This window comes from Dermochelys coriacea, chromosome 5 (assembly GCF_009764565.3).
Source record: "Dermochelys coriacea isolate rDerCor1 chromosome 5, rDerCor1.pri.v4, whole genome shotgun sequence".
Lineage (NCBI taxonomy): Eukaryota > Metazoa > Chordata > Testudines > Dermochelyidae > Dermochelys > Dermochelys coriacea.
This window is the reverse complement of record NC_050072.1, coordinates 46,974,839-46,989,268: the sequence shown is the minus strand read 5'-3', so window position 1 is coordinate 46,989,268 and position 14,430 is coordinate 46,974,839. Positions and strand designations below refer to the sequence as shown.

General features: G+C 41.9%; 1 protein-coding gene and 1 long non-coding RNA gene across 4 annotated transcripts in view; one reads left to right on the top strand and one right to left on the bottom strand.

Moving 5' to 3' along the window:
* Nucleotides 1-1,721, top strand: part of LOC122460270 — a 2,115-nt gene extending 394 nt beyond the window's left edge. The window contains exons 1-2 of the long non-coding RNA XR_006281480.1: nucleotides 1-448; nucleotides 1,635-1,721. The exon at nucleotides 1-448 is cut by the window's left edge and continues 394 nt beyond it. This is a non-coding gene — a long non-coding RNA (uncharacterized LOC122460270). The remainder of the gene's footprint in view (nucleotides 449-1,634) is intronic.
* Nucleotides 1-14,430, bottom strand: part of TBCA (tubulin folding cofactor A) — a 65,417-nt gene that overhangs the window by 41,382 nt on the left and 9,605 nt on the right. The gene's annotated exons all lie outside the window — the stretch shown is intronic.

Here is a 14,430-nt window from a genome sequence, read left to right as displayed (position 1 = left end):
TGTACTCACTGGGCCACAAGTTGAGAACCACTGGGGCAAACAGTCAGTGACATCATAGTCACCTGCCTCCTTCAGGACTTCAGTGCTATCCTACAATCACCCACCAGGCTTCCCCCCCCCCCACTTCCAAAAAGGGTTTTTACAATCTATATCCTCTTCCTTGGAGGTTAAGAGCATCTACTCTGCAATATTTACAGCACACCCACTTGGAGGAATGAGCCCTAGTCATTCCAGACCTGGGTCACATGAACAAGTAGTGTGCTGAGCTAGCAACAAAACCATGGTGAAAGCTCAAAGTATTTTTCATCAAGATTATAGTCTCCAGTTACTAAACATGCCCAATTAAGTTGTTCTAGTTTGTTGTTTTTTTTAAGCATTTTACTGAATTTCTTTTTATTTTCACACCATACATATCCCAGCAAAAGAAAGAACATTAAAGAACTGCCCAGTCTTTTTGGGGACTTGCTGAGAAAGGTGTGTTGGGAATGTCACTTCAATGACGTACTCAAACATTGTAGACTGAGAAGTCTTATGAACTCACTTAAAGATTCCACATTTGTGAGAAATTTTTTTTTTTTTTAAACCAGAGAGCCATTAATCTGACTTCCAAATTCTACTAAGGCCTTCTCTACACTACAAAATTAAGATGACCTATATTAGGTGGACATACAGCCACCACAGTGATTACTGCAGGTTTTTCCTGTCCACATTACCCTTCTTCTGCTGGTGGTACGCATCTTCACCAGGAGCACTTGCACCGATTTAAGTGGGGCAGCATGGGGGGGGGCTGCCCAGGGCTCCCAGCCATCAGCCACCCTGCTGCCCAGGGCTCCCAGACCAGACTTGAGTCCTCTGCCATGCTGACAGCCAACATGTTAAGTAAGTAACACAGTGTCTACAATGACACTGCGTCGCCCCAACTACGTTGACCTAAACAATAGGTCTCTCACAGAGGTGCAGTTATTAAGTCTATGTAGAGGGGAACTTATATTGGTGGGAGCTACATTGTAGCATAGCCACTACATTGACCTAACTCTTTAGTGTAGACCAGGCCTGAGCAAATCCAAACACTTGGGAAGTCAGGAAAGCAGGTCATGACAGAGACACCAAGTTTACAGTGTGTCACACTTTAGAGTAGTGGCTCTCAATCCATGGGCCACATGCAGCCCAATTAGCACACAGCTGCCACCCAGCCCCCATACACACAGCAAGGTCCAGGGTCAGAGTCAGGGTTGGCAGTGGGGTCAAGTCGGCCCTGCACAACAGGGTCTGGCTTCAGGGTGGGGGCTGCCGCCGCCTGGCCCCAACACAACAGGGTCTGAGGTCGGGGCTCCCGCATGGCCCTGCACAGTGGGGGGCGGGGTTGGTGCGGGGTTTGGGTTGGGGCTACTGCCCAGCCCCACACAGCAGGGGTCTGTCAGGATTGGCAGCGGGGGTCAGGTCACGACTCTACTCCTGGCCCCACTCTGTGGAGGGGGTCTCTGGGCTGAGGGCACTGGGCATAGTGGTGGTATGAGGGATTCCTGTGGTTTTCAACCTGCAGCCCACAATGATTAATAGGTTGAGAACCACTGCTTTAGAAAAGAATACTTGTCAGACAAAAAAGAGCTACATTATCTTTCCAAGCAGTACAGTCAAACTTAAGAATGCAGACTATTCATGACAAGTTCAAGAAGTAGAAACATCTGAAGGAGAATCCGAACTGGCAAGAGAAGTTACAACAAAAAGAATAAAGAAAGGGTACATTGCTAATGTTTTGGTAATAGTTTGGACACACCTGATTTTCAAAAAGGCAAAGACAAAACAGGAGGGAAACAAAATGATTATCTATGAATGTGGAACTGCAGAAGTCATTAGCTGCTTCAAGAGAGGTCACAAAGTCTGTTTTAGGCTTTGAAGAAAGTCTGAAAAATCAAGAAGCTGTCTTAAACTTCTTTTAAATTTAACGTCACTTAGCCACCTTCCAGACAAGCAGTAGATGGTGATGAACCAATTTCAAGCAATTCCAGCATTAACAAAGAGACCATTCTGAAATTCTCCCAAAACCACTTAAGTAATGAGGAATAGTAAGTTGCTATTCATCACACAGGATCCAAATCTAGTGAACAAGTCCCAAAACTCATTCACCTCCTCAGGCATATATGAAATGTTTGTCTAACATTAAGGCCGCCAACATTTTCTTTTTGCTATTCCTAACGGAAGTTGTAAAATACTATTTCAGGAAGACTATTGAGGATACTCTCCTGATCAAGCCAAAATCTCACCAGCCCAATGAGCAAAATACTGTTGAAGTACCTCCTTAAAAAGTCCAGAAGAAGTCTTTCACTGAAGATTCTTTTCTGATCTTATGCTATTCTGGTAGAGTGTCTGTATGCTATGACAAGAGAATAGAATTGAGTGACAGTGGGTGGCAGATTTAACAGGGACCAATAATCTGATTGTTGGTTTTGAAAGTGGAGTAAAATGACTAGACAAAAGGAAGGGAGTAGCTTAATAGCTGGAGGAGCCTTCCTTTGAATAATTACATGATCTTGTGAAATAGGGCATGATGAGTCCAAGAACAAGAGTCTTATGTAAAATGTGTTTTGACCACCACAAATCTGACATTCCTGAACCATCTTCAGGTTGCTGGAGTGACTTGGGGGGGGAAGTAGAGAACAAAACACCCACAACCCTTTTTCTATGTTGTTTTTGGCCAATAGGCCTACAAAAGAACCTAAGCAGTGAAGTTTCGGGGGGGGGGGGGAATCAAGAAGTTTTTATTCTTTATATTCAATTCATGGGTTTTGAAGTCTCAATGTCCAAATGCTATCTGGCCTGCAGTTTTTAATTTGGTTCACGCATACTGTGGTACAGAAAGGGCTGCAAGTTTAGCGTTCCCTTTTAGGGGAAAGTCTACTGTTAACACCACCATTATTTTGGTGAGACATCTGAATTTACAATATTCTCTAAAGATGGCAAATCAAAGCAAGCTTTAGTGCTATGACTGGCTAAAGGTAAATCGTGCCGATCAGTGAACAAGTATAATTAGATGGCTATTTCCGGGCTGAAAATTATTACTGGTAAGATCTCAAAGGATCATTCCAAAATGGCTATTTGGGAAAAATGTGAGAAGAACTCCATTTCTTCCTCCAAGGGATCTAATTCTAGAGGAGAAATTTTCCAAATTAATTCTAGGAAGAAGTTTGAGTCCTCAAACATTTGCTGAGAGGAGTCTGCCTTTCAAAATCCTCTGTTCCTATTGAAGGTTGAGCCAAGTTCAGCAACTACAAAAAACTGAATGGCTTTCGCACAGGAAGAAATTCCTCTGGATCTGAGCAGAATGATTTAGGAAAGTCCTGCTTCATTAGAGATAATAGCAAGCCTGCTGCATTGTATAGTTTCAACTGAGACTAGCAAAACTTGTATAGGAAACCAATGGTGTCTGTTACACTTAATTATTTGTATTTCTATAGTGCCTAGGTGCCCTATTTGTGGACCAGAACCCCACTGTGCTAGGTGCTGTAAAAACACAGAACAAAGATGGCTCCTGCTCCAATGAGCTTACAATCTAAGTAATTTCAATAGTATTTATTGGGAGCTATGGGTGCTCAGCATCTTTGAAAAGCAGTTCATGCTTATTTAGGTGCCTAACTTTAGGCAAAATTTGAAAATTTTGCCTTTCCTTCTTTAAAATTTGCTTAATAAGCTAAATCTTCTAGCTCTTTAATGTGTTATTCTTTTCTCAGTTCCACTCAAGTTTAACAACTTTTCCAGGTACTGAGGTTATCAAAACTAAACAGAATTCTAGAAACAATCTCACTGTGATGTACAGAAAAAGGCTGTCCCCTCTCTGGGTCATGACACAATGCTGCCCAAAAATTCTATTCCTTATCTATATTGCCATATTCCACAGCAAACATTTTATTAGCTACAAATCTGCAATCACCTCCAGGATCTCTTTCAGTATTCCTGCTTTCCAAGCATCTCTCTGACATTAAATACTTTATGTTGCAAATTATTTTCCCCACTTGCATATTTCCAGTTCACCCATGTTTACTTGCCCAAAACTTCCAGACTTCGGAGATGTTTTTGTATTATTTCTTTGAAAAAAGAAAAGGAGTACTTGTGTTCGCACCTGGAGCTGCAGCTAGCAAGAGATGTCAAGAGTAACAAGAAGGGTTTCTTCAGGTATGTTGGCAACAAGAAGAAAGCCAAGGAAAGTGTGGGCCCCTTACTGAATGAGGGAGGCAAGCTAGTGACAGAGGATGTGGAAAAAGCTAATGTACTCAATGCTTTTTTTGCCTCTGTTTTCACTAACAAGGTCAGCTCCCAGACTGCTGTGCTGGGCATCACAAAATGGGGAAGAGATGGCCAGCCCTCTGTAGAGATAGAGGTGGTTAGGGACTATTTAGAAAAGCTGGACGTGCACAAGTCCATGGGGCCGGACGAATTGCATCCGAGAGTGCTGAGGGAATTGGCGGCTGTGATTGCAGAGCCCTTGGCCATTATCTTTGAAAACTCGTGGCGAACGGGGGAAGTCCCAGATGACTGGAAAAAGGCTAATGTAGTGCCCATCTTTAAAAAAGGGAAGAAGGAGGATCCTGGGAACTACAGGCCGGTCAGCCTCACCTCAGTCCCTGGAAAAATCATGGAGCAGGTCCTCAAAGAATCAATCCTGAAGCACTTAGAGGAGAGGAAAGTGATCAGGAACAGTCAGCATGGATTCACCAAGGGAAGGTCATGCCTGACTAATCTAATCGCCTTTTATGATGAGATTACTGGTTCTGTGGATGAAGGGAAAGCAGTGGATGTATTGTTTCTTGACTTTAGCAAAGCTTTTGACACGGTCTCCCACAGCATTCTTGTCAGCAAGTTAAGGAAGTATGGGCTGGATGAATGCACTATAAGGTGGGTAGAAAGCTGGCTAGATTGTCGGGCTCAACGGGTAGTGATCAATGGCTCCATGTCTACTTGGCAGCCGGTGTCAAGTGGAGTGCCCCAGGGGTCGGTCCTGGGGCCCGTTTTGTTCAATATCTTCATAAATGATCTGGAGGATGGTGTGGATTGCACTCTCAGCAAATTTGCGGATGATACTAAACTGGGAGGAGTGGTAGATACGCTGGAGGGGAGGGATAGGATACAGAAGGACCTAGACAAATTGGAAGATTGGGCCAAAAGAAATCTAATGAGGTTCAATAAGGATAAGTGCAGGGTCCTGCACTTAGGATGGAAGAATCCAATGCACCGCTACAGACTAGGGACCGAATGGCTCGGCAGCAGTTCTGCGGAAAAGGACCTAGGGGTGACAGTGGACGAGAAGCTGGATATGAGTCAGCAGTGTGCCCTTGTTGCCAAGAAGGCCAATGGCATTTTGGGATGTATAAGTAGGGGCATAGCGAGCAGATCGAGGGACGTGATCGTTCCCCTCTATTCGACACTGGTGAGGCCTCATCTGGAGTACTGTGTCCAGTTTTGGGCCCCACACTACAAGAAGGATGTGGATAAATTGGAAAGAGTACAGCGAAGGGCAACAAAAATGATTAGGGGTCTAGAGCACATGACTTATGAGGAGAGGCTGAGGGAGCTGGGATTGTTTAGTCTGCAGAAGAGAAGAATGAGGGGGGATTTGATAGCTGCTTTCAACTACCTGAAAGGGGGTTTCAAAGAGGATGGCTCTAGACTGTTCTCAATGGTAGCAGATGACAGAACGAGGAGTAATGGTCTCAAGTTGCAATGGGGGAGGTTTAGATTGGATATTAGGAAAAACTTTTTCACTAAGAGGGTGGTGAAACACTGGAATGCGTTACCTAGGGAGGTGGTAGAATCTCCTTCCTTAGAGGTTTTTAAGGTCAGGCTTGACAAAGCCCTGGCTAGGATGATTTAACTGGGACTTGGTCCTGCTTTGAGCAGGGGGTTGGACTAGATGACCTTCTGGGGTCCCTTCCAACCCTGATATTCTATTCTATGATTCTATGCCACAAGTACTCCTTTTCTTTTTGCGAATACAGACTAACACGGTTGCTACTCTGAAACCTGTCATTATTTCTTTGGTCTCACAAGCATTTACAAAATCTCCAAATTTAATAACTGAATAGGTTGTTCGAGATTTTAAATGAGAATGTACAACACCAATCTTTGCAGCACCCAGTGTACAACGCCTCCCAACCCAATGCTTATCATTTAAGAGATTTTTTCAACCAAATTTTCAAATAAGATTGAGATGCTATTTAAATTCTTTATCAAGTTCAGGTATTTTATGTCTATGAATTCCATTTGTCCAGTAATTCTGAAATTCTATCAACAAAAATGATCAGACTTGTCTGGCATGATTTGTTCTTTATAATCTTCTAGTATGTGTTGTTCATAGTTCTGTCATTATCTATATGTTTACAAAGTTAATATTAGTTCTTGGTATCGGCATAAGACAATATGCAGTAATTGCCAGGTTTACTTCCCCCACCCAACCACCACACTATTTTGAGAGGTGGGGATGAAATCAATAGCACATTTACCATTCCCAATTTCCCATAGTTCTCAAAAATAATTGTCAGTGATTCATTAATTAATTGTGCATCATTCACATTTATTTGCATTTAATCAATTTTCCAAGTTCCATTCCTATTTTAGGTACTACAAAAGTAGAAATATCTATGTAGTAACCATTATTAAAAACAGGAAAAAAAGTATAGGTTACAGTCAGAATTATTTCTCTTGTACATATATTTCATAGAATCATAGAACTGGAAGGGACCTCAAGAGGTAATTTAGTCCAGAGGCCCGCATTCAAGACAAGACTAAGTATTAACTAGACCTTCCCTGACAGGAGTTTGTCTAACCTACTCTTAAAAATCCTCAATGATGGAGATTCCACAACCTCCCTAGGCAATTTATTCCAGTGCTTAACCACTTTGACAGTTAGGAAGTTTTTCCTAATGTCCAACCTAAACCGCCATTGCTGCAATTAAAGCCCATTGCTTCTTGTCCTATCTTCAGAGGTTAAGAACAAAAATTTCTCTCTCTCCTCCTTGTAACAGCCTTTTATATACTTGAAAACTTATGTTCCCTCTGAGTCTTCTCTTCTCCAGACTGGAAAAATTGGGTTTTTTGTTTAATCTTCCCTCATAGGTCATGTTTTCTATATCTTTAATCATTTTTGTTGCTCTTCTCTGGACTTTCTCCAATTTGTCCACATCTTTCCTGAAATGTGTCCAGAACTGGACACAATACTCCAGTTGAGGCCTACTCAACTCAGAGTAGAGTGGAAGAATTACATTTTGTGTCTTGCTGACAATACTCCTGCTAATATATCCCAGTATTATGTTTGCTTTTTTTGCAACAGCATTACACTGTTGACTCATATTTAGCTTGTGATCCACTATGACCCCCAGATCCCTTTCCGCAGTACTCCCTCCTAGGCGGTTATTTCCCATTTTGTATGTGCAACTGGCTGTTTCTTCCTAAGTGGAGTACTTTGCATTTGTTCTTATTGAATTTCATCCTATTTACTTCAGATCACTTCTCCAGTTTGTCCAGATCATTTTGAATTTTAATCCTATCCTCCAAAGCACTTGCAACCCTTCCCATCTTGGTATCATCCGCAAACTTTGCAAGTGTACTCTCTATGCCATTATCTAAATCATTGATGAAGATATTAAACAGAACTGGACCCAGAACTGATCCCTGTGGGACCCCACTCGTTATGCCCTTCCAGCATGACTGTGAACCACTGATAACTGGTTGGAAAATCGTTCCCGGAGAGTAGTTATGCACTCATCTTTTAGTTGGGTTGTATCCATCTAGGTTGTATTTCCTTAGTTTGTTTACAAGAAGGTCATGTGAGAGAGAGTATCAAAAGCTTTACTAAAGTCAAGATATACCCCATCTACCACTTTCCCCCCCTCCCCATCCACAAGGCTTGTAACTCTGTCAAAGAAAGCTACCAGGTTGGTTTGACAGGATTTCTTCTTGACAAATCCATGCTGTCTGTTATTTATAACCTTATTTTCTACGTGTTTGCAAACTGATTGCTTAATTATTTGCTCCATTATCTTTCCAGGTACAGAAGTTAAGCTGACTGGTCTGTAATTCCTCGAGTTGTGCTTATTTTCCTTTTTTATAGATGGGCACTATATTTGCCCCTTTTCCAGTCTTCTGGAATGTCTCGTCTTCCATGACTTTTCAAAGATAATTGCTAATGGCTCAGATATCTCCTCAGTCAGCTCCTTGAGTATTTAGGATGCATTTCATCAGACCCTGGTGATTTTAAGATATCTAACTTGTATAAGTAATTTTTGCCTTGTTCTTTCCCTATTTTAGACTCTGATTCTAACTCATTTTCACTGACATTCACTATGTTGGACATTCAATCGCCACCAACCTTCTTGGTGAAAACCGTAACAAAGAAGTCATTAAGCACCTCTGCCATTTCCACATTTTCTGTTATTGTCTTTCCCCCTCATTAACTGGCCTACTCTGTCATTGGTCTTCCTCTTACATCTAATGTATTTGTAGAATGTTTTCTTGTTTCCTTTTATGTCCCTAGCTAGTTTGATCTCATTTTGCACCTTGGCTTTTCTAATTTTGTCCCTACATAGTTGTGTTATTTATTTATATTCATCCTTTGTAATTTAACCGAGTTTCTACTTTTTGCAGGACTTTGAGTTTTAGATCACTGAAGGTCTCCTGATTAAGCCAGGGAGGTCTCTTGCCATACTTCTTATCTTTGCTACACAATGAGATAGTTTGCTCGTGCCCTTAATAATGTCTCTCTGAAAAACTGCCAACTGTCTTCAATTGTTTTTCCTCTTAGACTTGCTTCCCATGGAATGTTACCTACCAACTCCCTGAGTTTGCTAAAGTCTGCCTTCTTGAAATCCATTGTCTTTATTGTGCTGTTATCCCTCCTACCATCCCTTAGAATCATGAACTCTACCATTTCATGATCACTTTCACCCAAGTTGCCTTCCACTTTCAAATTCTCAACCTCCCTATTTGTCAAAATCAAATCTAGAACAGGCTCCTCCCTAGCAGCTTTCTCCACCTTCTGAAATAAAAAATTGTCTCCAATACATTCCAAGAACTTACTGGATAATCTGTGCCCTGCGGTGTCATTTTCACAACAGATGTCTGAATAACTAAAGTCCCCTGTCACCACCAAGTCCTGTGCTTTGGATGATTTTGTTATCTAAAAAAAAGCCTCATCTACTACTTCTTCCTGGTTTTGTGGTCTGCAGTAGACCCCTACCATGACATCACCTTTGTTTTTGTTTTTTTTAACCTCTTTTGTCCTTACCCAGAGACTTTCAACAAGTCTTGTCTCTTATTTCTATCTCAACCTCGGTCCAAGTGTATACATTTTTAATATATAAGGCAACACCTCCTCCCTTTTTTCCCTGCCTATCCTTCCTGAGCAAGCTGTATCCTTCTATACCAATATTCCAGTCATGCATATTATCCCATCAAGTCTCCGTGATGCCAACTATGTCATAGTTGCGTTTATTTACTCACATTTTGAGTTCTTTCTGCTTATTCTCCATACTTCTCCTGTTAGTATACAGGCATCTAAGATACTGATCTGATTCCCCCACCCAGTTCTGCCTTGTCTCTCCTCTATCCCTGCTATAACAGCCCATGCTCTCCCCAGATTCTGACCCTTCTCCCAGGTCTCCATGTTTTTGGCTTACCATTTGACTTTGAGAGTTGGAAAATATAAGAGCCTTTCCTTAACTTGAATTATCGATTTAAAAAAACAACAGCAAAACATATCTGTGGTCAGTGAAATGCATCCGAGTCCGCTACTGGACATATATTAACTCCTTCTCAGAGTGTGCGTAGATACTGATGAAATTAAGAACAGAAAGGAGATCAATGAATTCATGTTGGAATTATGGAGATAGAGTTGGTTTTCTGCACATATGCTGTATATGCCAGAGTTCACTGTTTATGGTGTTTGTGTTTAAAATACTATCTAATGTAGAAAGCATAATACTGTCTCTTCTCTAAAGCTGATCTCATTGGAACAATAATTAGACAGTCTAAGAGCAGAAGAAACAAAGTGACTGGTAGACGTGATGCAGGTTACATGGGGAATGAGAAGCCCATGACCTGTCACCAAACCAAACTTCACACACTTTGAGAACATCTTAATGCCATCAGATATTGAACACAGACCATGCACTTTATTACGGTGTCTGAAGAGGCCAGATTTTCAACAAAAGTCTTTCAAAGAACAAGAGAGACTGATTGTTACAGTCCATTTTAAACTGTAAGAATTATTACAAGATCATTTTTATTTTTAGTGTTGTTAGTTCTTTGATATATTATACAATATATGGATTTAACACTAAAATTGGTGGAAATTCCATTTAGGTATTATTAATTTCAGTCACAAAAATGTGTTGCTATGATATTAACAAAAGTTTAAAGAGACATCTCACCTCCTCCCTAAGAGGAACATTAAAGAACATATGGGCCATCACTACATTTCGTTATAAATATAAAAAAAAATCAACAGTGACAGTCTAACCTCAACTAATTTACAGTTGAACACTTACATCCTGTATATCTAAGTCACTTGCAAACACTGTGCAGATAGTGTGCTTAAAATTATCTATGATCATTTTCAAATCTTTATTCTGGTTTGTATTCTGCTCCCTTATAGGTGATACTCCTGGGGGAATTGTGCACCACTGCATATGCGCAGAATTTATGTCCCCTGCAGATTTCTTTGCTTCCCCGCAGAAAAATCACTTTCTGATGGGGAAGCAAATGGAAGCTACAAAGGCAGTCATGCAACCCTCCCCAGCACCCATGTTTTGGGTGCTCAGGGCAGCCAGAAGAGAGGTAAATCACTGTGACGCAAAGAGGTAAATCACTGGGGAAGACTGGGCTAGTGGCTCCTATCTTGTGCCAGGCTCAGCTGCTAGTCTCGGCTGGACTGGGGAGGGGAGGACTTCCTCTTCCCCTGCACAGCATCCGGGACTGGGTCAGACCCACCCCCCAGATTTCTCCCCCAACTGCAGGAAGCTATGCACACTCCCCTCCCCATTTCCTGCACCCATCGCTCCTCAGCTGCAGGGGGAGGGATCTGCTCCCCCATCCACCCAACCCCTGTGCATCCAGACACCCTCATACTCAGACCCTCCCGCTGAGCCTCACCTCCCCCCACTTGGAACCCTCCCAAAGAGCCCCACTACCCCTGCACCACCCTGACAAGCCAGCCGCACCCAGATCCTCATCTCACCAAGCCCCATCCACCTGATCCTGAATCCCCACCCAACTGAGCCCCACTTCAACATCTGGATTTCCCTCTGAGCCCCCAAACCCAACCCCCCCGCTTCCCACTGAGCCCCAACCACCATCACCTAGATCCCCCTGCAGAGTCCCATTACCATTGCACCCAGAATCCCCCCACAAGTCCCTGTGCATCCAGATCCCCCCACACCCAGATCCCCCACTGAGCTAGACTGCCCCACACAGAACCCTCTAAACCCAAACCTGGATTTCCCCCACATTTGGATCCTGTCTGCCCACACCTGGTGAACCTGGCATTGAGGGGCAGGGCTCTGGGATATTTCTGGGGCAGACCTGATCCTTGTGCTGTGTCCAGGTTGGATGCAGCCTCACCGCTGAGTCTGTGTCTGGGGGAGAGGGAAGGAAGCTACACAGTGATCTCCCACTTCTGTTCAGCCAGTGGCCTGTACTCCCCAATGCCATGCTAGAGCCTCCACATTTGACGAATAAAATTTGCTGAATTTTGCAGAATTTTAAAATATTGTGCACAGAATTTAATTTTTTGGTGCAGAATGCCCTTAGGAGTAAGGTGAGAAAGAGTCCCTTGATTCTGTCTAGAACCTAGGAAATTTATCACTTCAGTGTAGTCTCTTCTAAAATCATCATTTCTGAAAAATAAAGTAATAGTGTTCTGGGTATGGGCAAGTTGTATGCAAGTCATTTTTAATTGCAGAGCAATTAAAAATAAGAAACATATGGACCCTTGTTTTGCAGGGCAGTTTTAGAACATTAATATGTGTCAGTTGCCACATTGTGAGAAAACAAGATACTTTAGTGCCCATTGAAAGTGACAGACTACACTGGCATTTATTCAAGGACAACAGCTGTGCAAGCTTCCCCAATTCACAGGTATCTCAATCCTGACCTAGAGAGACCACCTTTAAGAGTATGTCTACACTGCAATTAGATACCCACAGCTGACCCATGCCAGCTGATTTGGGTTTGTGGGGCTTTGACCAATAGGCTGTTTAACTGCAGTGTAGCCCTTGTGCATCCAGACACCCTCATACTCAGACCCGCTGAGCCTCACCTCCCCCCACTTGGATCCCTCCCGAAGAGCCCCACTCCCAGAGCCCAGGCTCCAGCCTGAGCCCGAAAGTCTACACTACAATTAAACAGCCTCTTAGCCTGAACCCTGTGAGCTGGAGTCAACTGGCATAGGCCAGCTGCAGGTATTTAATTGCAATGTAGCTACCTCAACTCTGCAGTGAGGACACCCACTTAACTCAGGTGATTAGCACCCAGGTCTCAGCACTGTCTCTCATTCTACATTCCAGCAAGTCTGGTTTCTAGTTTCTCCCAAATTATTTCAAAAGACAGGAAATTCTTTTTCCAAATAAAACCCTTTAAAAAGAATCTGACCCCTGCAGTATTACAGGACTTGAACTATCTTACATCTAGTTTTCCACTTGCATTCATTATGCACATGCCTCTTTCCCATGTTCTTCAGTGAACTGCTTTGTATTTACATAGAATTCATGTTTTCGTATATAGTCATTCCATAAAAGAGTCAAGATGCAACATTAAGCTAATTTACAGCAAGTACATATAGCTAATTTTCTTCAACTATATCTTCATTTATCCCCTTTGTTCTTCCGTATATTTGATCTTTAACTACTGTTCCAATAATTTAGATTCCTTTTGACATCTATATTTAAAAAATAACCCAAACATTCCCCTCCAAAATATATAAATCATTTGTACAAATGAAAGTTACATTCCAAAGTCCCTAATTACCAAAAAAGACTGCCATCGCTCATCCCCTCCTTTTTATATTTTCCATTATGAAACAGTACAATTAGATAAAAAAGTATCAATACACCAAATTAAAAACTAGTCTTTCATATTGTGAAAGGCTACTTTTTATATATTATATATATACACACACACACACACACACACACACACACACACACACACTTGAAGTTCACCAACATTCAGTCAGCCCATTGTGAGACACACGTTTAAACAGCTCACATTTGAAAAAGACCTAGAACAGGGGTTGCCAACCTGTGGCTCCTGAGCCGCATGTGGCTCTTCAGAGGTTAATATGTGGCTTCTTACCTAGGCACTGATTTGGGACTGGAGCTATAGATGTTAACTTTCCAATTGCTGGGGGGTGCTCACTGCTCACCCCCCCTGCTCTGCCCCAAGCCCTACCCCCCACTGCACCCCTTCCCCTGAGTCTGCCTCGCTCCTCCCCCCTTCCCACCATAGCCTCCTGCATCTGTGAAACAACTGATTGCGGTGGGGAGGAGGGAGTAGGTGCTGATTGGTGGGGGCTGCCGGCAGGCGGGAGACACTGGGGAGCAGATGGGGGCTGCTGCTGTATTACTGTGGCTCTTTGGCAATGTACATTGGTAAATTCTGGCTCCTTCTCAGGGTCAGGCTGGCCACCCCTGACCTAGATCAAAACAGACTACAAATAATCTAATAAAAAAAATAACGGAATTCTTAGAAATTACTGATCTCAAATCCCACAAAAGAGAGACACAAATCAATTTAGTTGGTTGGTGAAAAGAGCACATATTTTAATATATCCACTGACATTACCATCTTGTAACATAGATATTACTAAAATTAACAATCAGATCTGAAAAACAGACTTGAAGTGAAATTCCAGAAAATTAATCTGAACTTGATACACACCAGTGCACATTCCTATTTTATTTTTGATTTCCCAGAGGTTCATTATAAACAAAGGATATAAAACAGTAGAAAATGTAGTCTTTACAAGATACAGTATAATTATAATCCTAAAATATTTATACAAGCTAACCTAAATACCAACATAAAAGATGTTGTGTACACAGAAGAACGTCAAATGCCATGGAGTAAAGAAAACAATGGTTTAGGTACCTATGGCAATTAACTGATTTGTAGGCCTGACAGATAGATAATCAATTTGTAACTTGAACAAAGTACAGAAAAATTCAGTTCCAGAATGACTCTTGTACTCAAAAACTGTCAGCATGATCATTCAAGTATTTTGAATTTTCTAATTTAAGAATTAAAGTATATTAAATATTCCAATCTAGCAGTGCATAAAACTATTAAATTAATTCAAAAATATAAAATCACTTAGTATTTGAAATCATATCAATATCCAAGTAAAAATTTCACATCATTTCATTAGAGGGCCACCAGTTTCATCTG